The 26283-nt window shown below is 31.3% G+C and overlaps 1 protein-coding gene and 1 long non-coding RNA gene across 19 annotated transcripts in view; one reads left to right on the top strand and one right to left on the bottom strand.

The window, feature by feature from the left end:
* LOC143256118 (uncharacterized) overlaps positions 1 to 26283 on the bottom strand; it is a 60397-nt gene that overhangs the window by 3214 nt on the left and 30900 nt on the right. The window lies entirely within an intron of this gene.
* LOC143256125 (uncharacterized) lies at positions 1579 to 24498 on the top strand. Of its 18 annotated transcripts, none has more exons than XR_013031138.1 (6): positions 1736 to 2080; positions 5936 to 6009; positions 10468 to 10533; positions 11713 to 11769; positions 15258 to 15332; positions 16115 to 24498. It is a non-coding gene; the product is annotated as an uncharacterized LOC143256125 (long non-coding RNA). The 18 variants fall into 18 exon arrangements; XR_013031131.1 differs by having other exon boundaries at positions 15174 to 15332; XR_013031142.1 differs by lacking the exon at positions 15258 to 15332 and adding an exon at positions 13089 to 13215.

The raw sequence follows: 26283 nt of genomic DNA, 5'->3' as shown, positions 1-26283 counted from the left end.
AACAAAAGAAACATTTTTCTGCTATAACACTGTAGCATTTTGTAATTTCAATATTTTCACAGACGATTAAAGAAATCATTCAACACTTTTGATTTTTTAAAATTATTTGTTCTATGACTTGTAAAGAAAACAACAAAACCTTTCTAATTTCTGACATAAGGTTATCTCGTTTTCTGACTTCACGGAATGTCTAATTTCATTAATTGTGTAACGCTATTAATTAAATTTATTCATATCTATGTATGTATTTAGTTATTGTATATAATAATAATAAATCAAAAATTATTTCGTAATGATAAATTTATATCTGCAGACAAGTTCGATTTTCAACATTTTAACACTGCAGGCTTAACGCGGAAACAATGGCGGTGAGCTGTATGTTGGTAGTTGGAAAGGTGATTTCATGAATTTTGGAAAATTAATGTACAATCATTAAATATATATCGAACTTATAACACTTTACATAAATTGTAGTAAAAATGGATGGAATCCGATCCATAATTTAAAGTTTTTTTTTACTTCTAAACACTACCAAAATCGATTCTTATAAGCATTTACCTTCCAAGAAATGAGTGATGAAAATTGGTTTTTGTGCTTTTATCTCCCAGTTTCTTGTGTATTCAATAACGCACTTATACACACCGGTATCAGAAAAATCAAATTTATAAATCATCAAATCTCCCGTGGCTTTGTTTACCCGAATTTTATTATCGTCTGTTGCTATTCCACCGTAGGGGCCAAACCAATAATACTGGAAAACCTCAAAGGTATATCTATTGATTCCAATGCTATCAGGCACACACGGAATCACCTGTGGGGCGCCAAGTACAATATTTTCATGTTTAAGTTTGATGTGTGCAGGCATTGCTATTATAACAGCATAGAATGCCATAAAAATCAATGTTTTGAAAAAGAACTTCACCATCTCTATATCTTAAAATCTGCTTGCAGTAGTAGCTTTAACTTTTTACAAAATGTCTCCTAATTATCTGTGTTGCTAAGATACTGTTTCATTGTTAATATTATAAATATTGTAAGCACGTAAGAACAAACAATATGATATAAAAGTTACGGAGTTCCGTATTAAACACTAAAAGCTGATAAAAGTTACGGAGTTACGGATTAAACCCTAAAAGCTGACAAATTACAGAAACTAAAAGGTGTGAAATTTATGATGAGGCAACAGAAACCACAGTTCCATTTTTAAAGAGCTTTGATTTGAATTTAAAATATACAAATTGATATATGTGAGAAAAAACATCTAATGTTTACGTTATTTTATTACAAAATAAGACATTGTTGTTTCACAATAATACTTGCTAAATAATCACAATTATTGTTGTGAAAATAGTTCAAACAACTCGCCTGGCAGGTAAATTACATATACGGAATTTAAAATTTTTTTATTCTTCCCTTAAGTTTTCCCAATTTGAGTTAAAATATTAAAAAATAAAAGCATCATAAACAAACTGTTTACATTCTGGTTGGAACAGAATTACAAGAAAAAGAAATTTATTTATTTTCTCCCATGAAGATACCTAGGGGGCTGAATATAAAAATCGTATAGTTAATAACATCATCGGCCTAATATCGATGTCTTCTCTCAAGTACAATGGATTGTGATTACACTCTATCAGTTTAGAAAACGTCTTCACCGTAAGATTCGTTGCTGTGACAAGCTGCTTATATAAATATTGTTCTTATTGTGTTTGATCGTCGGCAATGGATAGGACAAAGTATAGTTGATATAATATTGTACATGTTTGTTTTTGAAAAATTCGTGAGTGCTTACGAAGCACATGAGGTAGATATAGCCCAGAGTGCCGGTTTTGTAACTATGGCTGGAGGTGCAAGCAACCCTGTTAATGGAATTATCTGCAATTATTCAGTGAGAGACTGGTCAATCTGTGAGTCAGCCACTTTCTCTTGAAGTTATTCATCTCATGAACAATCTGAACCTGTTCATTCCGTGAAAGATTTTTATAGCCTTTTTCCACCACAGGATTTTCTCATGTTTCCCTGTACACCTCCTGCAGAGTCAGCTTGGTCTAATATTGCGCATTTAGGAATGATTTCTCAGGTATGTGATGTTTTATCCCTTTTCATGAATTCCTACAATCCTCATCCTTTTTTGTTGTATGATAGTTCTTAGTTCTTCTTTACCATATTTAGTTTTCCCACTTTCTTTGGATATTAGGGTTCATACAAAGCAATTTACTTCATAATTGGTTGAGAGTTCCAGCATGTCTTGCTTCCTATGTGCTGTGGATAGTTTGTTTGACGAACCATCAAGTAGCCTATCTGTTTTAAGACTCACAGGTGTTGGAATCTATTTTGCCAATATGGGAGTACCCCCTGACTTCCAGTGCTTTTAACCCATGCCTCTGTCTTATCCTTACTTTTGTGGTATTTATCTACCATACATTTACTTTCAGATACTCTGTACAAAAGTCCTGAGGTTTATGAGGAACAGCCTCTCCTTTGTTACTTCTAAGATGACTCATTTTTCATTCTCTACTCTCACCTTGCATACATAATTTTTCTGTTGTTGAAACATACTGGGTCAAAATGCAGCCTTCTGTCAGATTTATTTGCTGCCCACTTAGGAAATCATGTGTAGCTCTGTTTCTTAGTATATTTTCAAACGTATTCCAGACCCTTTGGAATTGCATGCTAGGAACACTCTATCCTTTCGTTTTTGGTAGCTCATTTGCCACAGTTGGAATCAAGACAAGCCCCTATTCCTGTTTCCCATCCTGGTGCTTCCCAGCTTTTACCTGTTCCTCTTTCCAGGTGTTTTTTTCAGTTTAGATCATCATAATATCAACAGTACCAGTTGATAACTGGATGGGAGCTCAGTTGTGTGACTTTCTTCCCCTTTGGCAATGTTTCACCACAGATTGGTGGATTATTTGGACATGTCCTATGCTTCCTTTACCTTCCTCTTTTTATCACAGATATCCATTTCTTTCCTTCTTCAGAATCCCATTAACAGCCAGCTTCTGTTGGAGGTAGTTCAGGACCTTCTGTCCAACAGAACATTGAATCTGGAAATCATCTCTTTCACAGTTTCGATTCCAGCTGTTTGTTGTCATTAAAACTGAAGACTGGCTATCTGTCATAGTCTTTCAATCAATTTCTCAGTCTCCTTTTTTTGTTTTATAATATAGAGTAAAAGCAAAAAACACAAGTTTTTGCACATTGTAGTTAATATGTTTGACTTCCTCCTTCAATTATACTTTATCTGTATTGTGGAGGCAGGGCTGAATTATTTATTAGGCACAGTGCCTAGGGCCTATGAAAACTATAGGTCCATGAAAAGTTTCCTTAAAAGTTAATTTTTGGTTTAACTTATATGGCTGGTAGGGCCAACAAACAATAGGTGCCTACGTCCTACAATCGCCTTGATACAGCATGGTGGAGGAACTTGGGATTGTTCTGGTTCTTTCCCTTCAACTGTCTTTTGTGTAGCTTATTCTGAAGATGTTATTTGTCTTAGGTTGGTTCTGGTCAATTTCTCTCTCATACACGTTTTTTCAATCCAGGTCATCAGGTTTTCTAAGTTGATATACCATTTTCTATTCTTAACATACTCTCTCTTCAGGAGTCAGGGGTTTGATATCCCTTCTGGTCTCATTAATTTCAGGTGAAGATGGTATGATCCTCATTCTACACCCACCCTCTCTATCTGTGTCAGTTTCCAGCAGCACAGATTTTGGATGTAGTTGTCAAGTACAGTCCATCATGCCCTAGCCACTTTGTGTCTGGGGACACTTCCATTTTTCCCCAATACTAATTGGATTTACTTCTCAGTTTTTGTCTACCAGAATATACAACACATTTCCCAGATTGGTGAAGAGTATGGCTGGTTTAGAAGTAGTGTAGTCTCCCACATCATATCTACATATCTAATTCTTTAGACATAAGGTGTGTCCTTTGTACTCTTTCAAAGGGTGCTTCTTTTCTTCCCTTGCACCAATTCAGTGTGTGATTCTATCTGATTATATAAGTACAGCTAATGTACCATATCAGAAGTTAGTTTTTCTATACATAAAATGTACTTCCTCTCCACTGAAAATGAGTGATTCAATTCTCCACTAAAACTCAAAACAGTAATTTGATAGAACTGAATAGAGGAAGTTGCACGTATAATGAGTGTATAGCACTTTCCTTTGTGGAGGATTATCCACGATAATTTGCATGAGGGACATTAAAATGAGTCATTTCCAAAGGAAGGGAGGAAAAGGCTTGTGGCATGTTTTTCTTTCTTTTTTTTTTTCACATAGAGGGCAGCACTAAATGAGACTAGTTATATGAAATACATTTTCTGTATAGGAATCATAACTTTCACTGTTGCCCTGCTTAATATCTTATTTTGTTGAAAATCACCTATATTTTCATGAAAATTGGGATCATCTAGAAATTTTTCCTTCTCTCTAGTATGTTTACTTGGCCTCCAAATTAACAAGGTGCCTTATATCCAATTTTATATTGTAAGCCTTGATATGGATATATCATCCAGTTGTAAAAAGAGACCCAAGGCATCTCTCAGTCCTAACTTGTCAATTTAGAGGCCAAAAAAACATCCTGGATGGAGGGAAAAATTTCTAGAAGATCCCAAAAGATTAAAGTCAGTGAGTTTAGTACAAAGGTAGATAAAAAAAAGATTTAAGTAGGTGATGCAACTTTGAACATTTTACAGTTTTAAGTCAGCATTATCACACTAATAAGATATAGTGCATAATGTAAGCCAGTAGTGAAAAGGAAAGGATGGTTTTCTGTGGACAAATATTTAGTCCCATCTCTTTAAGTAAGGTGTACTTTCTCTGAATTCAGCTTGACAGTGAGGATGAATCACATATATTAACCTGGTTTTGCTTGTGTTATTCAGTTGTTATAGTAGTGAGGTACAATGTATGTATAATGTAAATACTGTGGTTCCTGGGACACAAACAGCACAATATAAAGATAGACGTTAATAGAATAACAGTTTCATTACTTGACTATTTTCCATATATTGCAACAAAGGTATTTCTGTTGAATTAGACAATGACTGAAGGTGGAAATTTTGCATTTAGCAAACACATTATGCTATGATCTTTTTTATGGATGATTTATGGACAAAATTGAAAGTGCTTTTGTTGTTATTTTTTAAAGCTTTTAACATCTGGGGAAATAAGGTTAACATAGTATATGCAAATCAAGAAATTTTAAGAGTTTGGAAAATTTGTACCTTATGGACCATCACACTTTAATGTTATTACCTTAAAATTGAAACTGTTTATTTAAACCACATCTGAAACATAAAACCATTTTTATCAAAATCTAATTTCAAAGATACCCAAGAATAATTAACTTCTTAAAGTTTTAGGTCAATTAGGAATTGTATTTTTTTTAATGAGATTTAGTTCTCTGTGAAGAGATTTATTTTTGTTGTTGATTAATTAATGAAATTCTTATTGTAGTTTTGTTCTTATTTATTTTTCAGTTGTGTAAATAATCAGAATACTTAATAGTCTTACACAGTATTATTTGTTTAAGGGTTCATTTATCTTTTAAGAACAACTTTCAGGTTTCCTGCTGCCCTTGGAACTATTTCATTGTAAATCATGTTCAGTTTTGATGGCCATAATAATGCATTATTATGAAAATACTTCTTTCATTGTAGTAAGTTTCTACAAACGTTGATGAGGTCAATCTTATTCCACACATTTTGATACACTTTTCACACAATCTCCACTGCATTTGGATGTTGGCTTTCTAGACTATGTTTAAGCAGATCAAAGACAAAAACGAAACAGCATTTTATGCTTCAATAAAACTGAATTCTGTTGGCAATCCAAATATTTTATGTTAAGGCCTTTAAAACAAATACAGATAATAATTATTCACTAATGGATATAAACTAAACTGAGTTCTTTTTTGTCTTCAATAGTGTTTGCTAATTCAGAACCTGTTAGAGGGTTTGAAGAAGGTGCACTCCAGATGTGCTTTGCTGATCTTAGGCAGGTTAGTAAACCTTTACAAAACTCTACTATTTAAGTTCATATTAAAAGATATTACAAGTAATGTAAACATTGCTTTTGGACTAAATACATTTTATGTGGTTGCTGTAGAATAGTCATTAATATTGTATATGTATGTAACATAGACATATATTATGTATATAGATATGTAATTAACAGTTACATTATGGAAGACATTAAACCTTGAAGAATGATATATGCTCATAGGAAGAAAAGTATGCAACTCTCATGAAATGCCTTTCAAAAGTGAAACTAGTTAATGAAATTATTTCCTTAAAACTTGATAACAAACTTTCATTAAAGTAAGTAGTTTCAGCAAAAGTTTTATTTTGTAAATATTTTTGGATTTTTCTGATAAAAATTCATTATTTAATGTAGTTATTTACACTTGGACTCTGAGTAGTTCACATGCAAAGTAATTTTTACATAAAGTATAAAAATAATACGTTTTACCTTACTGTTTCTACATTTCATTTGCATAACCTCTAGAACCTCATAAATGAACATCAATTGTTGTTTTTTAAGGTAAATGTTTGTACTTTTTTTTCTCTTTTATGCACCGTATTACTAACTCTATTTGTCATCATCAACAGAGAGTGCAGGGAAATGTTTTTAAAATTAACAAAAATGTGTACATACCTTTAAATCTTTATAGAAATTTATTAGTATAGTCATCTTTTTCACATATTCATAATTTAATGTCTTTATCTTTTCATTTATAGTTTATTTTTAACTCTCCTTTAAAATTCTTTGTCACTATTTATTCTGATATGTTAACTGATACCAATAGGCCTTTTATGAAGAAGTTATTTTGAGAAATTCCCACATAGGTGTGTTGCCAAAACAGGATGGCTGTTATAGATACCATCTTGTTTATAAAGCTTTCACAATCTGTGTAACAAGTTAAGCTTATAAAACAATTAAATCACTCAAATAGGATTTTTAAAACATAAATTATACATAGTCAACTAAAATATAAAAATTAGATTTAAGTACAATTCAACTGTCTCTAACTATAGCATTTTGAGGTAACAAACCACTGTAAGTGCTGTAGACAATAGTACTGCAGGCTGTTACTTTGACTTCAGTACAAAAACTGTACACCAATTTCATATTAACTGTTGGTGGAGTGGAGTGTACACTGAGCTCTTTATAACATCTTTGCACACTTGTATTAACTAATTACTTGTACATCATAAATTTGTTTCCAAAGTATAGAAGATTGGCATAGCACCCATAAAAGGCTGTAAAATCTATTTCTCTTTTGCAGTGGATTCAGTTCTAAGACTGCATATATCGTATGTCTCAAAAGGACATGTGAAAATACATTGGCATCTAGACAGTTGTATGCATTGTGAGCTTATGTGTTTACAGTCAGTTTCTGTTAAATTGGAGATTTTTTTTATATAACTTGGATCATGTGACAAGCAAACTATGTGAGCAAAATATTTATTTTAAATGTTTCTGTTGTAACAAAGAATTAAAACTTGGATAACATAAACATTAAATTATATACTATAATGTTAATTTCATTCACATGCATGGATTGTAAAGATGTTTAGTTAAATTTTGCACATAATTCAGTAATTTGCATATAAATTAATTTTAAAATGCTGCTGTTCTGATCAGATAAACAGATATGACTTTCAGTGTTATTTTGTTTATCAACACTACTCATCATTGAGTTTCTGATGTGAGTACTTAAGACTATGTCATTTAAATGCTTCTGTGTGCATTTTAATCTGGAATTTTTTGCCCGTTGGCTTCAGTCAAGAACACTTTTTATATATCTGGGAACCAAATATATACACGAGATTTACATTCATTGTCAGTGACATCCGTCAATGTATTTATGGCATTTGTACTCGTGATTATAAATGTCACATATATGTTTGTAATTGATACATTTTTTGTTGACTTCGCTCTCTTGAACTTGAGTAATCCAGTTACATGTCTTATCACAGCTGTATGTGAGAGTGACTTATTTTGTCATGTAATTCTTGGAATTGTGATTTCTTCATGAAGTTATTTGCTTTTATTCTCTTTTTTTTATTATTTTTCTGTTGACTAAATCACTGGACCTTTCTACAGGCTTTAAAAGAAGTTCAAAGTAATTGTTAATCAGATTGTTTACTTCTGCTATAATTATTTTGGTGAACTTTGTATTTGGTCATTCTAATTTGCTTGAGAAACATCTCTAGAATACTTTAGAATCCTCTTTTCTTAGTCTTGCCTGAAACATCAGTCTAGTCTAGTTATCTGAATGGTAAATGGTGAACAAGTTTTTGTATTTGTCTTGTCCATCCCATAGTTCTGATGCTCATGAACTGTCATGGTTAGTAACCTGTATGGTCACTTCAGCCTGATTGTTAATTGAGAACTTTTTATTAACGACTAGATACCAGTTATTCATTACTTTTTATCCTGTGTTTTGACAAATAATCTGCTTCCATATTCTTGGAAATCTCAAAGAACTATTTATTTTGTAGTCGTGGCTGAAAATCAATCATTAGTCTTCTTGATACAGAGACTGGTTGATATATATATATATATATATATATATACAGTAGTTTAAATATTCAGTGACCATCATGGAGGTCTGTTTTCTCTTTTTTTAACTCAAGGGAGTTTCACGTTTGTATCATGTGAATTTTGTTGCATATTGCTTTTTCTTTGTATTAGAGGATGTGTGTCTCAGGTTAATAGGCTGGCTTTTATTGGTCACTAGCCATTGTTAGGGAAGGTTGTATAAAGTTTTACTTGTACAGGTCTCATGCTTTTCTAGGTACAAGGAAGCACTGTGCTGGTCTACAGTACATGGAATCCTCTCTTACTTCACAAAAGAAATATTGTTTTTATAAACACCTAAAGTTAAAAAAGGACAATAACAGTTACATTATTTAACTAGTGTTTCAAGCAACTGCCCTTCATTAGGTTTGATATTGTTTAAGGTTATTTAATTTTCTCAAGTTTCAACACAACTGTTCATTGTTATTTGTGAATCTTTTCCACTTTTAGAAAGAAATTAAGGATGTTTATTGGATAGCATTGTTAAATTCTATAAGAGTATGACATCATTCTTAGTCCTAGAATTAATGACCTTTGTGCATCTGTTAAAAAAATTTCAAAACAACTTTGTATTTTTTTTTTTTTTTTATCAATATCACCTATATTTTAATTCATTTTTCTATTTCCCATATATTAGTATTGTTTCCTACATATTAATATCACCTATATTTTATTCATTTTTCTATTTCCCATATATTAGTATTGTTTCCTACATATTAATATCACCTATATTTTTTCCTATATTCATTCATTTTTTAGTATTGTTTCCTATTTCCGTATATTTCAGTATTGTTTCCTACATATTAATATCACCTATATTTTTGTATTTTTTCACCTATATTTTATTCATATTTCCTATTTCACCTATATTTTTATTCATTTTTCTATTTCCCATATATTAGTATTGTTTCCTATATATTAATATCACCTGTATTTTTATTCATTTTTCTATTTCCCATATATTAGTATTGTTTCCTATATATTAATATCACCTGTATTTTTATTCATTTTTCTATTTCCCGTATATTAGTATTGTTTCCTATATATTAATATCACCTGTATTTTTATTCATTTTTCTATTTCCCATATATTAGTATTGTTTCCTGTATATTTTTTTACATTATCATTTTCTGTAATTCCCGTTCCTTTTTATTTTTTATTTTTCTATTATGTGAAAACTGTTTTAACATCTTTTTAACTGTTGTCACTGCCATCTTTCATGTGATGCACACATTTTTTTATGTACATCTAAACATGACAGGAATGTCTTCTGTTATTATTGACAAAATGACATCAACATCTGTACTTGTAATGTGCCCTACTAATCATTGCTCTTTATTATCCTAAAAAAGGAATAGTCAATCTAGTTAAAATATTTTATGTCACCTTTACTGGGTTATATGTAGTACTGATAAAGATTTAAACACTCATTCAGTTTCACATGTACATAAACAGTCAAAGGATTGTTAGGCTAGTTTGGCGTGCTTGAAATGAATAGTGTATTTTGTTCAGTTTAAAGTCTTGCTCAGTATGTTAGTTATTGCTAATTCTTTTCCAAAAGTTTAGTAATGCATTTGAAAGCCACGCTGTGTAACATTGAATAGATTCAAAATAGTTATTGGTATCTGAATAGACCTATTTGCTTAAAAGTTCCACCAGTCTATAGAAATACAGAGATAAAAGTTATAGTTTTGTAAATCACCTTTTGAGTATATGCATAAAGATTGGCTCTGCTTACTGTTACTGGGAAGATTTTAAATTTTTCATGAAACATTAAGAACAAGTTATGAAGTACTTTATAAAATGATAAAAGTAGCATGAGATAGACTCAAAAATTCAAATAACTTAACTTTATTTTAACTAAACATTTTAGTAAACTGAAAACATTGAAGATCTACATGTTGCATTCTTTGGAAATAAGAAGCTTTATGGCTGTCAGGTATTTACAGTGTTAAAGAGTATAATGTGTGTGGTAGAAGGAACACTCTAAATGTCCCTCTGGTGTTAATATATATAATAAACAGTTTGTGTCATGCTTCTTTTTTTAATAGTAATGGTATACAATTTATATCATTGTTTTGTAACAAAACTCCCAATTGATATTGTTAGGTCAACTATGGTATTTATGTTGTGAATGTTTAATATACATATTGGTTTGTTTTTTATTCTTGTTAACTTTGGTGATAGAACAAAACAATTTAATTCAGAAATTATTTAGATTTAGAATTGATATTTTGTCTTTATTGAGCTTAGAGTAAGTTATCGCACAGTACATTTTTAAGCTTAATTATAAAACAAATAATACCCTAGGCTCACTTATTGCACCACCATAAGTTAAATAGCATTTTATTTATATTTTTTTAAGTTGTTAATTAACATTGAGGTATAGACAAAAGTAAGATAAAAGTTACCAAGGGTTTCAATGGAGTAGTGTTTCAACTAAGCCTTTGTTATAATAATGTTTTACACCCAATGCTTATATTTAGGCCATTAAATACACCTTCTGTTACTAATGTTAAGATCAGATGATAGCTAGTTGTGTCTTAGTGTGAATGTGTAGTATTTAAAGTGCGTAATTCCCTCCAGTTTTACACTGTTAAATTAGGGATAGCTAGCTGACTTCCCTCTAGTCTTACACTGTTAAATTAGGGATAGCTAGCTGACTTCCCTCTAGTCTTACACTGTTAAATTAGGGATAGCTAGCTGACTTTCCTCTAGTCTTTCACTGTTAAATTAGGGATAGCTAGCTGACTTCCATCTAGTTTTACACTTCTAAATTAGGGATGGCTAGTGCAGATAGCCCTCGTGTAGCATTGCATGAAATTGAAAAACAAACAAACATAATTAAAGATGTATTAACTGTGGAAACTCTACCAAGTAAAATAGTTCCATATATTTTTTGATATCACATCTTCCAATTATTTTAGTTTAGTCACAGAGTCCATCAGTCTCCTTTCACTAAAACTGATTTCTTATTATTACTTTCTGACTTATAGTGTACAATTCCTTCTTCTTGTAATTTTTGTTAGTTAATTTATGTATAGCAGTTTACTTTATTTTGGTGCACTGGAATTTATCTTGCAGAATTTTTGTAGTTATATTTTCTTATAACTTCTAGATCTTTTCATGACATGGGACTGGGCAACCTACTTTCATGACTATGGACAAGAAAATAGTAAGTATTGAAGGGTAAACCCACAAGTTGCTGTAGTTCTGCTTGAAAAGTAAGTGGAACATAAAAGTGATCAAAGTTAATTTTAAATGTCACTATAACTTGCTTTATTATAAATTGTTAAAGTCTTTCCAATAATTATTATGCATGTTTTGATTTTTAAAAAAGGAAAAAGGAAACGTATAGCCACCTAAAAAGTTGTATGTTTAGTTACCTAGTTATATGTTGCCCTTAAGAAACCTGATACTATTGATGTCTTACTCCAAGACATGTCCTGCAAGATGTCAAGTTTCATTTTTTAAATTAAAAGTTAAGTCTTATTTAGTTTCTCAACTAGCCTTTGACAGATGTAAATACAAATTTAGAAAGAATGAAGGTAAGATGATAAATAGTTGTAGACTGTGATTAAAGTAATGTTTTATTTTTTCTTTCCTTAATGTTAGTTTATTTTTAGTATTGGTTAAATTGTTTGATATATATATTTGTTTATGAGGATTATTTTGCATTGTTATCTTAAGATAAGTGTTTAGAACAAAACTAAACCTCCTAAGCTAGCTGAATTTTGTGTTTGGGATTATAGCAAAAAATTTGCTTGCATTTAGGGTACCATGACAGATGAATCAATACCTTCTAATCATCATAAGTATGGTGATATGTTAGACGTATATAATATTCATTACTCGTTTAATTTTTATTTGAACTATATAGGTATTTTGTTTTGATCAGAAGTTGGAAACAGTTGTAGATTTTATTACCAAAATGTTTCTCTCTGTAGATGTTTTTTATCATAGTTATATATTAAACATAACTTGAGAATTCTCTGTATTAATACCATAATTATTAATGAATCAGTTTTAACTGTCGAGAGTTTAATAATAGTTGAATGTCTGTTGTGTAGTCAGTTAATCATACATGCATACAATTTGCACATATTCACAAGATGATAGGTTCCAATGCTTCACATTAAATAAACATTCTTAGATTTTCATCTCCACGTTTAATGTGAGAGTAATAAAACATTGAATACAAAGTAGATAAATATTATCAATATATTATTTTTCTAAGGTAGATAGAAATAAAATCTTAAATTTATGGTATAATGTTTATAACTAAAATTATATTTTACATTTTGAAGTTAATAATCATGAATGTGTTAGTTAATTTAGCCATAATTAGTTTTATTTAGTAGAAAACCACTTAAATTCAGAATGTTTGTTTATTCATATATTTAACAGTGCTTACCACAAATTTGCACAATTAATTGATACTTTCTTGCATATAAATACGATAGTTTTCCTTAACCTTTTTTTTATGATAACTAGGTGCCTGGGATTTTTATAATGAAAGAACACCTCATATCTGTTAAAGCATGTCTTGTTAGTTGGCATAACTAAGAATATAGGTACTTGTAGGAATATCATGAAGTATATAGTTTGTACAGGTTGATCTGTAAGTAATTTTGAAAATTTTATATTTAAGGTTGTTCTGTGTGTAAGCTTCTTTATAATATAAGTTATATATGGTTTTAACTATCAGCTTTGAGTTGTACTTATGAGATAAAATTCATGTTTTTTGTTTATGTGTTGAAATATCCTTAAGTCATTCAATCAAAGTAATTTTTTAGAAATATGTAAAGCATATAAGTGTTTGAGTAATTTTGCACAGTAATTATATGTTTAGAAGTTACACTGTGCACAAAAGCTTCTCTACCACAATAAAAATACAACTGTTCATGAGTAGTTTGTTGATCCTGATTCTAAAATTGTTGAATATTACTGATCACCTCTAGTTTTTGAGTTATCTTATGTTTATTCTAAATATTCTTATATATTGTGAAAATAACTCTCTCTGATAACTTTATTTATTTATTGAAAATTGCATTTAAGAATGTTAAAAAACGTGTAATTATATACTGAAAATACACTTAAGCTATGTTTAAAACTTTCATCATGGTATTATTATTTATTTCTTTTTACAAAATACCTGACTGACTTATTGCATCTTTTATGTATGTTGTTAGTTTCATGCTATAAGAATCAACAGTAATCTTCTGTCATCACATGATTCCACTGTCTTTCTTTATGTTACTGTTCTATTATAGACATAACTTAAGGGAAGTGCTCACCAAGATTATTGCTCACTGCACCTAGATCATTTGATAAGAAGCTTAATTAAAAGTGTGAGAAGTGTAACTGTAGTGACATCTTGGACCCAGTTTTCATCTCTGTAAATTCCTAAGAAAATTTTAACAACCAGTTTGAGTGATTTCCTTGCAGGAAGTTCTTTCTGACTGAGTAATGTTTCAAAATCACCATTCATCAGCACTTCCCAAATCTGTGACCCAACAAAGATACCACCTTTTAGATTTTACTTCACTAACTTTTTGAAACTTATAAGACAGATGGAGTGAGGGAAGAAACATATCTTGATGATTCAGTGAAAGTTGGAACTCAACTTTCTGTTTTCCTGGAACATAATTCTCTCACTGGCCATTCCTTTTTTTTTTAAATGAATTTTATGATATTGGCTATCCCAGACAGACTACAGTGTTTAGTATACTCACTTTATAGACTTAGCAGTAGTGGATATTTGATTGCTTCAGGTATAAGCTGCATGTTCTACAATGTTTACATCATTAATAACAGGAACCAATGGCTTAGTGTTCTCATTATGTAAAAGCACAGTTTTCACACTAACTTTAGATGTATTGGTAAAATGTTTTCTTTCTTGAGAGTATATTCAGTACTTGATTCTTCAATTAGTGCATCAACATTTGTACAGAAACACAAAGTATCTTGCATGCTGTAGTGAGAAGCAAGACTTTTATGATAAATTCCATTGCCGTAAATGAAAATTCCCATGCTGTTTCAGTATAAAACAAGTCACAGATCTGATCATTTAGCTCATCTTGTGTGATCAAATGAGGCAGTTTATGCTGAGATGCCACAGGGGTAAAATTACTAAATGAAGGAAGTAAAGATGATTCATTGTCTTTTTTGCAGTATAACTTCTATTTCCCACTTTGCTGCTGGATGTGACACAAGAAAATCATCCCCATGAGATACTGGTTTCATCACAGATGCAATCTCTGGATATTTAGTGTATTGTTTAGTTTTGTCTGAATATCCAGAAATATTAATGCAACAATAACAGTTAAGTGATCTTTGGGCTCACATTGTATCATTGATGACACAATTGCTCTTCTTTTATTTAGCCACTGTGTGAAGCCAGATTTGGAAACAGTACAACACAAATGTAGCATAAACTGTTTAGGTGGTTTTTTGGACTTGAAGTGAAAGCAGTCAGTACATGAAATAATTTTCTGAAAAGTATAAAAGAATTATGTTTAGAGAACTAGTTTAAAATATTTTAAAACAAAATTTTGATTTTATTTGATTATATCACAGGTATGATGTGAGGAAGATGGACTTTGTTTTGAGTGTGCACAGAGCCAGACAAAGTAATCAACTGAGTGAGTGAGTGAAAAGCAGTTGAGAGAGAGGTGTATCACTCTGCCCATTTTAAGCTCAGTTGAAGGACTCCTCAAATATTCCTGGGCAGAAAAGGTGAACATGGAATGAAGCAAAATTGGTGCAAGTCATTATAATTTTATCAAGAACAAGTAGCACATATAAACAATATATATGGAGTTTTACACCAATACAATACAGTTACTGTTTGAAGTTATCAAAATTTATTCCTTTTGTTCATTAAACTTTCTATGTAAACTTAATTTCACAGTATAAACCTATTGAACTGAGCTGATTGTATGGTATTACACATATTGTTGATAAAGTAGTGAGATACTACAGTATCTTAAAATCTGGAGGTGATGGACAAGTTCTGATTACATATCTGAAACCAAAACTATTTAATTACCCAGAATAACTTGAGTTTTTTCTAGTAGCAAATGATTTGTAATGCAGTGTTACCTAAAACATTGTTTAGGGCAAATTTGTGTGTGCAGACTTATAAAAGAATTGATTGATTGATGAATTTGTGTTATAAAGATAAAAAGTTTTTTTTTTTTTTTACTTTACAATGGTGTGTTTACACTTTATATTTTATAATGCATGCTTTTGAACCAATTGCAATGTTTATTTATTTATGAAAAGTGTATAACTTCCTTTCGAGTTGTTTTAGAAATAAAATTATTGCTAAAAATACAAGTTTCAAATAATGCAACATTTTTTAAAGGGTCTTATTTTTTTTAGGTAGGTCTTGTTCAGGCTTGTGAATGAAAAAGATTTGTACAATGTTAATAATATAATTTACTAATTTTTTAAAATATTATTAATTTGACCTGTCCATACTTTTAGTGTGAATTAATGTTCTTTACTCCCTTAAGGGTGAGAGAAGCAGAAAAGAAGAAAAATATATTTTCACCATTAAAAAAGAATCAACGAGACAAGAAGAAGTTGGTAGAAACCGTCCTGAAACAGCTCAGACAGTTAACATCAAACAGTGATTAGTATAATTGTACTTTATTCTTCCCTTTGTTACATATTTTGGTTTCCTATAATTACTGGCTTGATGGAAAGTATCCATTCAGGTTTTTGTGTGTTTAATGAATTAGTAAAATGTGACTGTTCAATGTCAAGAACATTGATATCAATTATTCTGAGAAGTGAGTGAACCAGGCTTTCAGTTAACATTAATAAAATATAAAGATTCTTATTATTCTTTACTGTAGTTTTGTTAAAAATGGACAGTTCTAGAGCAGAGCTTACCATATTCATGTCTGCCATAAAGGGAAATTAGGCCAAGAAGTGCACTTTCTACTTATTTCTCACAAAACATATTGACCAGTTTTTGATTGTTTGGCTATATAGTTTTAAAATTTTGTGAGAGACAAAAACGTTTATGACACTAAATTATTAAAATTATTTGACCCATGTGTTGCTTTATTTCTCAGTTTTAAATCACTTTTTGTTTAGCCCATTTATTGTGTTATAGAATAGGGAAAGAGTGTGATTCTAAGGGAAGTTTGATATTATAATTAAATTGTGATATTAGCACAAATAATAAAAAAACGACATTCAACTAGGGTCAGTGTTATAGTTCTCTTCTAATTTTCCATTTGATTTAATAGCCAGCTCATAACTGTTTGGTCTTAAGGTAATACATAGATATTAGAAAATGAACTTGAATCATCTAATAAACTGTTGTTGTGACACAACTGAATTCCTTGTGTTTTTCTGAATATAACTTAACAACTAATTGTAAAGTTACATACAGATATTAGAATATAAACAAACCTTGTGGTCTAATAAATAGCAGCTATGATAGATCTAAACTGTCTTCTTTATGATTCAACACACTGATATAGTTGTGTTGAGAGAGTCATCTGTATAAACAATATCTGTAAAGATGTGTTTTCAAAACAAACACCAAGGGCCTTTATGAGATTTTTAGAATGGTACTTAATACAGTTATTCAAGTGTGGTCCCAGTGATTACTAGAAGAAACATTTTCATGTGGATACAAAGTAAAATTGCCAACCTGGTATGTGGTGAAGTAAAATGGTGAGCAGACAATACAGGAGAGAACAGTTAGTATTATGTACAATAATTTAGGTATAGTTGACTGGTATGCTGTAACATAATAATACATTGTGTTATAATAATTCAAAAATGGCTTAATGATTGTTGCTTTACACAACTGCTGCAACCTAATGGCAGACACTAGAAAAACACAGTACTCTGACAAGGAAAAACAATGGTAATGTGATTGTTACCCTGCTAATATGGTATACTCTAATATAGTGGGAGATGCTAAAAACAAACAAACAGTACTACAACCATGAAAAAGTGGCTAAATTATTGTCACTGTGCTGTACCTTGATGTTGCTATAAGGTGACTTTTTTGTGGTGCTAAATAATTTGACAAAGTTGTTTACCAAACTAATGGAGAAGAGCATATGATGTTACTATTATAGAATAATTCAGTTTGTTTGTAACATATACAAAACAAATATGTCTGTAGTAATATTACAAGGTAGTTTAATTTGTATAAACAGACTTTTCATCCTCTACTTACATCAGACACTTAGAGCTGGTTTTTACTTAATATTAAACATATTTACGTGCTGCGTATCTGAAAGCCAGTGTTCAGTTTATTTTGAAATAAATCTCACACATCTCATGCTTGTAAGAAATGTTTGGTAGGATAGTCTACAAATGGTAAAAGTACTTTTAAAGAATCTTAAAAATGGGAATAATGTTTGACATGTTTCTCTAATAATTGGACACTGAAAGAAGTTAGTTGTGCTTAACTTTTATGAAACATTTAAAGTTGTGCCTTTTACTTGTCATATAAGTATGCTACTGGTTGAATTGTAATTGACTAATTAGATAAAATAATTATTAGTTATGTTGTACTGTACATTTTAGGCTCATAATGAATGACACATCATCAGGTTATTATGGGGTATAATTGTCAACAGTTTTTGTACTTTACATTAAATAAACCCCACTATCTGGTAGATGGTGTAGTTAAATACTTTTCCTTTGCAAAGAGGTTTTAGTGGAATAGTCCAGTGCAGTTAATAATAAGATAATATAATTTACTTTGTTTGTGTGAATAATACATACTTCATGAAAAATATGTTAAGATCCAATTTTTTTCATAATTACAGTCATTAAGTGTTGCTTTTTTTTATATATCATTCATGCTTTTCATTTATAAATTTGACTGCTCATGGGAGAGATGTAATTAAACATTAAGGGGTTCTTTTTTTTTCTCTCTAACACTATACTGTTTCTGCTTCTGTTTGTTACATGAAATACCAATTTTGTGGTCCCAAACTTGTAGATGTTTACAGCACTAGAACTACTAGTAAACATTTGTTAATGAAGAAGAATTTTTGTAACATTACTCCTGTTACTGATTGTAAACAGAAGGCTTGGTACTCGTGATTTACATATCATTTTATGTTAGTACAAGTATAGTACTATATATTGTTTTTGTTTTTTTAATTCTTGGAATACCTATTGTGAATCATATTAGATACTCAAGAGATTCAGACAAATGAAAAGGTACAGAGCAATATAAAATTGTGAATCATATTAGATACTCAAGAGATTCAGACAAATGAAAAAGGTACAATATAAAATTCTAACAAAAGATAGCCATGTTTAGATAGTGAGTAAAATACTTTCTTGTTTTGTTTTTGTTGTGAAAAAAAGTCAGAGTGGCCTTTTAACTAATATAAAACAATTTGTTAATGATAGTGCAAGTTCCCTTGCACAGGCCTTCAACAGCTACAAAGATTAGTGATAAGGGTTAAAATTTTCTGTGACCATCAGTTGTCTTAAGGGTTCAAAATATTTGTAAGCTAATAACCATCATGAAGGGTGGAAAGTTCTGTGAGGTATCACCCTGTGTTTCTTAAATGTTTTCACAAAACTCGTAGTTGTTTACAATCCATTTTGTCAGGTTGAACTTCAGTGGTCACATCATGATTCAAACTGCTTACTCTTGAATGTTCAACATTTAGTTGTTTCTTGTCCCAGCCTTTTGTATTACTTTGTTTTGACCATACACATTTTTTTTTTTTCAGAATAGTATGTTACTGTGGACATGAATAATTAGTGTAAATATGTGTATATTGCTTTGATGTTTTGAACTATGAAGTGCTTCTTTATGTTTAGTTTTACACTTCTGGAAACAGCTAAAACCATTTAACTGAATTGGGAGTTTAACACTCGTTAAAAGGTTATAAAATTTGATAATATTGTCATGCTTTTGTTTTGTGTAAATAATAAAAATTTATCTAGAAACTAACTTTAAAACATAATATTTACAAGTAGATTTCAAATAAAACAAGTCAGAACTGTTTGTTTTTTTGTGTGTGTTTGGAAAATATTTTATTAATCATTATAAACTTATAACTGCTGCAAAGAAACTGTATAACATACTTATTTTTCTGGTTGTGTTAGATGTTGATATTTTTCAGTTTGAAGAAATCAAGTATTGTGGAATGTTTTTTTGTTTAGTAACTAAGAAAGATATTTATCTGCATAGTACGTTGTACATTTTTTTTTGTTTGTGGGGTACTTTTTTTTTTCCAAAAATAGTGTATTGTAACTATCTGTCCATACCTTTGTTGCTGAGTTTTTGGGAGATAGTTTTCAAGTGCCTTTTGTGTGCAAACCAAACAATTTCCATAAAATCAGTTTATAAATGTTTGGTAAATTGATCCAATTTAATAATACCATTTTTTTGCTTGAGTTGTATATAGAGCTATATTTATATGTTTATGTACACAGTATATTTATTATCTGTTTTGGTTTCTGAAAATATTGGATGGATGAATGGATAGAATACATTAAAAGTTAATTGTATACTTATTGTTGTTTTGTTAGCTGATGTTTATTTTTAATGTTTTAAAGAGTAATTTGTATGTATTAACCAGTACTATATTATATGAAACTATATTGTTTTATCCAATAACAAACAAGCATACTTCAATGACATGTTGGTTGTTGTTTTTTTAAGTTAAGAAATAATAATACAGTTGTTTACAGAATGACTAGTACACAGTTTCCAAAAAATGTTTTGTAGATTGTTTTTATTATAGGCTGTGTTTGACTTACAGATATTGCTGTATAGTCACAGTTCTTTGTAGTAACATTTACTATGCAACTCTAGATACATATACTTCTCCCTCAAGTACTTTTGTCAGACATCATTTCATTTGTAGGTCATAAAACGTGATGAATATAATCTACAGCCTTTGTTACTGTTTGTTTTTAACAACTAAAATAAGAAGACAATTTTTATGACACACTATCAAGATGTTCCTCTCATTTAATACTTCTGCTTATAATGACGTAAAATTATTTTTATGGAAGTAAACATTACAACTTTATTCAACATACATTATTATTGTGGCATTATATTTCTGATTTTATTTCATAACATTCAGTTTGAGATGTTTTAAGGATAGTTTGGTACAGCTGTAGCAATGTATCCATGTCTGATAAATTTTTTAGTGTTCGTCTTTCTTTTGTTCATGAATTCATATGTCCTAATGTGTTATTAAATACAGTTATTGTGAAGGAAAAAGAAAATTTATTGAATTTTTAACATGATACAGGATATTTGAATATTTTGAGTTATTTGCTTGAATCATTTCATAATATTCATTATGAAGAATGAAGATTTAACAATCTGCATTAAACAGAAGTTTGTTTATACATTGCTATTTATCTTTAGTTAAGAAATTTTTACATTTTTATGTTAGAGATTCCATCTTTTGATTTCCCATCCTGTGTTATAATCCTTGTACAAATTTTACAATCCTAGTCATTCCCTTGGTGATCAAGTCTGTATGTATATCTTCCCCCTTAAATAGCTGATTGGCAAATAGCAGTATTTTACACCAGCTGTTATTATCTTTGAAGAAAGTTCACTGAATAAAGTAAATTAACATTTTTCCAGGGATATTTTTATGATACAGCCATGTTCTCAAAGCTCTCTTTGCCTTCAATTGAAGGTTTACTGTTAGTAATAGGGATAACACAAGATGAGTGTGTAAAAATATTTTATATATCAATTTTTTTACTTCCAATAAAAAACTTGCTTACAAGAAAACGTGGACAGTTTCACACTATTAACTCATCACCTCTTTTGTATGCCTTTTTTCAAGGAGCTACCACTAATAAAAATGGCCATTCTGAATTTTTATAGTTTATTAACTAAATGTGTAATAATCTCACATTTTCTTATTGTAGTAGCAGAACAAACAGTGTATTATACATACAGCTGTGATTGTTTCACAGTTTTGGTTTGGAATGTTTAAAAACAAGTGTTCAATTAGGAGATTTTGCGAGTTAAACAAAGGAAATTTGACAATTTTTAGATTATAAAATGTATTTTTAACTTTAATACTTTGGTCTACTTTCATCATTTTTGGAGTAGTGATCAAGTTCACACAGTAGATCGTTCTTTTGTCAATTTTCAAAAAGTAATTTAGAGAACTATGCAAGAGTCTGTTGGCTGTGGTTTGTATATTTGTACATAAATTTTCACAATGTACTACGAGAGACTTTGTATGCTGCAGTAATTATTAAGTTTTGTATTGATTATAATTTATTTATGTTTCAGTCCTATGTTTAACCATACTGGAAATGCATATTCGATAGTAGGTCGTATATATGTTTTGTAGATTTTTTATTATGTTGTCTGGTGAGGTTCCTTGGTTTTTGCCGGTTAGACTATTTGCATAATTTGTGCGTTTCCAATTTTTTTTAAATATATTATTTGCATGTTTCATCCACGTTAGTTTCGTATTGACGGTTAAATCTAACAGGTTTGTTGTGGTCTGGAGAAGTGTTTCGCTCGTGTGTAATTTGGAAGGATCTCTTTTATGTTTTGTTTGTGAATGTAACTAATTGATTTTTGGTAAGTTTGGTTTAATACAATATTTCTCACAGTATTCTTCTATATTATCTAACAACAGTTGTAGATTTGTCGCTGTTACAGATGGGGTGGGACTACTTTTCCAGACCACAACATCGTCTGCGAATTGTGATGCATACTCCAAGTTTGGGTGTTTTAAGGGCATATTGATGAACAGAATAGGGCTACTTACCCCTTTTTGGGGGACACCAACCTCTGGAATAAAGGCGAAGGTTCCCTTGATGAAATAATAATTAGTGATGTCGAGAAAACCCACTTGTAGAGAAAATATATGTTAAAACGGCATCGTCAGGTTTACAAAGGATGACCGAAGAAGGTCGAAATGTTGTTCGCTCCTCAACGTAAAATATTTTCTCAACCCAAACGAGCCGTTTTACATGTATAAGGTTCCCTGAATTTATTTTCCAACTTCTATCTTCCAGAAAGTTAGATAGCCAGGTGATCTGTGGTCTGTCTCTATATTTTCTAAATTCATTTTTAATTCTAGTGATTTTCAAGTTATTTCTAAACAATTTGAGAGTCTATTACTAATTATTCTTTCGAGAATTTTTCCTACACAGCTGGCCAGGCTGATCGGGGGGTAATTGTTTGGTTTACTTGTTGGTTTTCCTTTTTTTTTATAGAACACAAAGACTATTGCTTGCTTCCAAGAAACCGGGATGTATCCAGAACTGAGTGATAAGTTAAAGATTGTTGTTATGTGTACACACAGTCCCTGAACGCCATTTCAAAAAGGAGAATGGCTTGTATGTCATCGTTTCCTGGTGTCTTGTCTTTTGTAGATTTTATTGTTAGTTTCACTTCCTTTCCTGTTATTTGTTTGATTGTTTTTGTAATTTCACGCAAAGCTTCACGAGGGCTATTTGCGCTAGCCGTCCCTAATTCAGCAGTGTAAGATTAGAGGGAAAGCTTTGTTTGTTTGGGAATTTCGCACAAAGCTACTCGAGGGCTATCTGTGCTAGCCGTCCCTAATTTAGCAGTGTAAGACTAGAGGGAAGGCAGCTAGTCATCACCAACCACCGCCAACTCTTGGGCTTCTCTTTACCAACGAATAGTGGGATTGACCGTCACATTATACACCCCACGGCTGGGAGGGCGAGCATGTTTAGCGCGACGCGGGCGCGAACCCGCGACCCTCGGATTACGAGTCACACGCCTTACGCGCTAGGCCATGCCGGGCCAGAGGGAAAGCACTAGTCATCACTACTCACCGCCAACTCTTGGACTACTCCTTTTACCAAAGAATAGAGGGATTGATCGTACATTATAACGCCCCATGACTGAAAGGGTGAGCACGTTTGGTGTGACGAGAATTCGAACCCGCGACACATAGATCACGAGTCGAACGTCTGAACCCACCTGGGTAAATTGGTACATGCTCGCGCAAGTGTTCATTGTCATAGAAGCGCGCGAAGGTACTTTTATTACACATGAGCGCGCAGGTGCTGATTTTCGTACATGTGCGCGCAGGGGCATAAATTGTTACATGCGCACACAAGTGCGAAAAATAGTACAAGCACGCACAAGTCCTTATTTTTGTAGATGCGCGAACAGGTGCGAAAATAGGTATATGCTCGCGCAAGTGTTGATTTTCGTTGCAGCGTGCGCATGTGCGAAAATTGGTACATGCTCTCGCAAGTGTTGATTTTGGTACATGTGCGCGCATGTGTGTTTCAGATTTTGTTTTCTTTACTATTTTCACGTGTGGATGATTGGAGTAGAGACAGTGATTTCTTCTTTCATTCAACAGATATAGATATACAAGGATTAATTTGCTACATGGTTTAGTAACTGCTGATTTTGCAACAAGATATTCTGATTCTTCGATTGTTTGTGAATGGAGTTTTTCTCCTGCTACGTAACATAGATGAGAGTGTATTTGATTTTAAGAAAACAAATAATAATTTATTGTCTGCAGTATATTAATAAGCAATGTGAAATAGTTTTATACATATGATTCTGTACGCTTTTTTATACAACAAAGTAACAGGTTAATATGAATTTTATAAATCAAACGTTTTTCAATCCGCTTTTGACGGTAAGGTATGTAATTCTCTTCAGCGTCGAATAATTCCTGTAACCCATTTAAGTTTCACTTACAATGTAGGTGTCTTATACAAGGGTTCTAATGCAATATCAAAATGAAAGAACACGTGAATTTATGTTGTAACTAGGGTTAACATTTTCTTACTTTATATAAAAAAAATCGAAATAATAGTATGTAGAATGTGATTCATGTAGTGAAATTATCTTGTTGCTGTAATGTAAAAGCACTGAATTTTTCATATTATAATCTTACCCTTCCTCTGAAACCATTATCTGGTCTGTTGTTTTCTAATTATAAACAAACTAAAATTAATATTCCTTCATACTGCATGTGTATACAAATCTTCTGGCATACCAATTCTCAGGAAGTTACACGAAATACAACTTTTGTCAGAAATAAAGTTACAATAATATTGTTCTATAAACCACTCGGACAGTTTAAATCAAGTTCGTAATGCCAATACATGCTTCAATATCTTTTCGTCAGATCAAGCCAAAAGCAAGCAATCCAAACACCCAAGGAAACATGTTGACCTAATTGATTTATTGTTGATTTCCTTTCTTTTGAATAGTCTAACAAAACGATTCAAGAGTTGTTTGCTCTATAAATTCCTTAACTTTGAACGGAAATACTATAATGACAGCAGTCAATCAACAGTATCCACTGCCAATTGTAGTTTACTATTGTTTGACTAAAGAATGGAATTTGACCTTACTCTTATAACACACCCATGATCCAAAAGTGTAGACCACATTTTTTTTTGTTTATTTACGTAGGTAGAAGAAGACAGATTAACAAAAATACACGAGAATAAATCGCCCCTGTTATGTGTTCCAAATATTCAAGTCTATGGTGGTGGATTCAAGATTTGAGGCATATTTTCCTGACATACAATGAACTTTTCGTTCCTTTAGAATGAATATCTCAGTATGATTTGTGATATACAGGTACTCCAAAGACGACAATACTTCCATACGTCATACCTAAGATTTGAAGAAACTTTTGACATCTCCTTAACCACCAATATCCATGATCTCAATCCTTTTTGATTCTGTTCATTGCAGACAAAATCCGTTGTTTGATTAACATCTTTGCTAGCCTGTACATATTAAAAAATAATTAGAAGCTTATAATAATTTTAATGAAAGCCAAAATAATGAATCCGTATTATTTGCCGAAATATATGAACACCATTGTACCAAGTCACACACCTGCGAGCGCATCTACAATTGTACTTACTTCGCGCTCATGAAAAAAATAAGCACCAGCGTGCGCATCTACCAAACAAGCGCCTGATCGCACATGTATGAAAATAAGCAAGTGCACGCGCATCTTACAATTTACGTACTAGCACGCGCATGAACCAAAATAAGCTCATGAACACACATGTATTAAAATAAGCACATGCGTGCGCATCTTTAATTTATGCACATGTAGGAATATTAATTTGTACACATACAAGCACATGTACGAAAATAACCTTTTGCGTGTCAATGTACAAATTTCTTCACAAAATCAGCACCTTCGCGCTCATGTAGGGAAATAAGCATGTGCGTGCGCATCTACCAATGAACGGAAACTTAGTCAGTTCCATTGTCTCAGCCCAGTCTCTGGTTGAATGTGTTACATTTTTCCTTTCCTGATTCATCAAGCCTCTGTCCATGTCTATTACCACAGATAATCTTTTGAATTTTGTCTCTTTCTCATTGTTTCTGCACTTCTCATCTTTCCCTATTATTCACCCAGTTGTTAAATAAAGACTTCTCCACTTCGATTGTGTCTGGCTATTGGGCGGCTTTACTGATTACCCAACATTTCATCTGGATTTATTTTTCTTTCTTTTCCCTCCTTTTATACATCTTTGAATTGTTTATTGTGATATCAGATATGTGTTAGTAAATCCATCACAGTGGTCACATACTTAATAAGATAATTCAATATGAACGATCATATGGCGTCGCTACATGGGCGTCGCGTGGCTAAATGTAGGAGATACTATCATCTGTGATAGGTTTCTAAAAATACCGTATCGTAGGTGTGATTGG

The sequence above is a fragment of the Tachypleus tridentatus genome, chromosome 7 (assembly GCF_004210375.1).
Source record: "Tachypleus tridentatus isolate NWPU-2018 chromosome 7, ASM421037v1, whole genome shotgun sequence".
Taxonomy (NCBI): Eukaryota; Metazoa; Arthropoda; class Merostomata; order Xiphosura; family Limulidae; genus Tachypleus; species Tachypleus tridentatus.
This window is presented reverse-complemented; position numbering and strand designations above follow the sequence as displayed.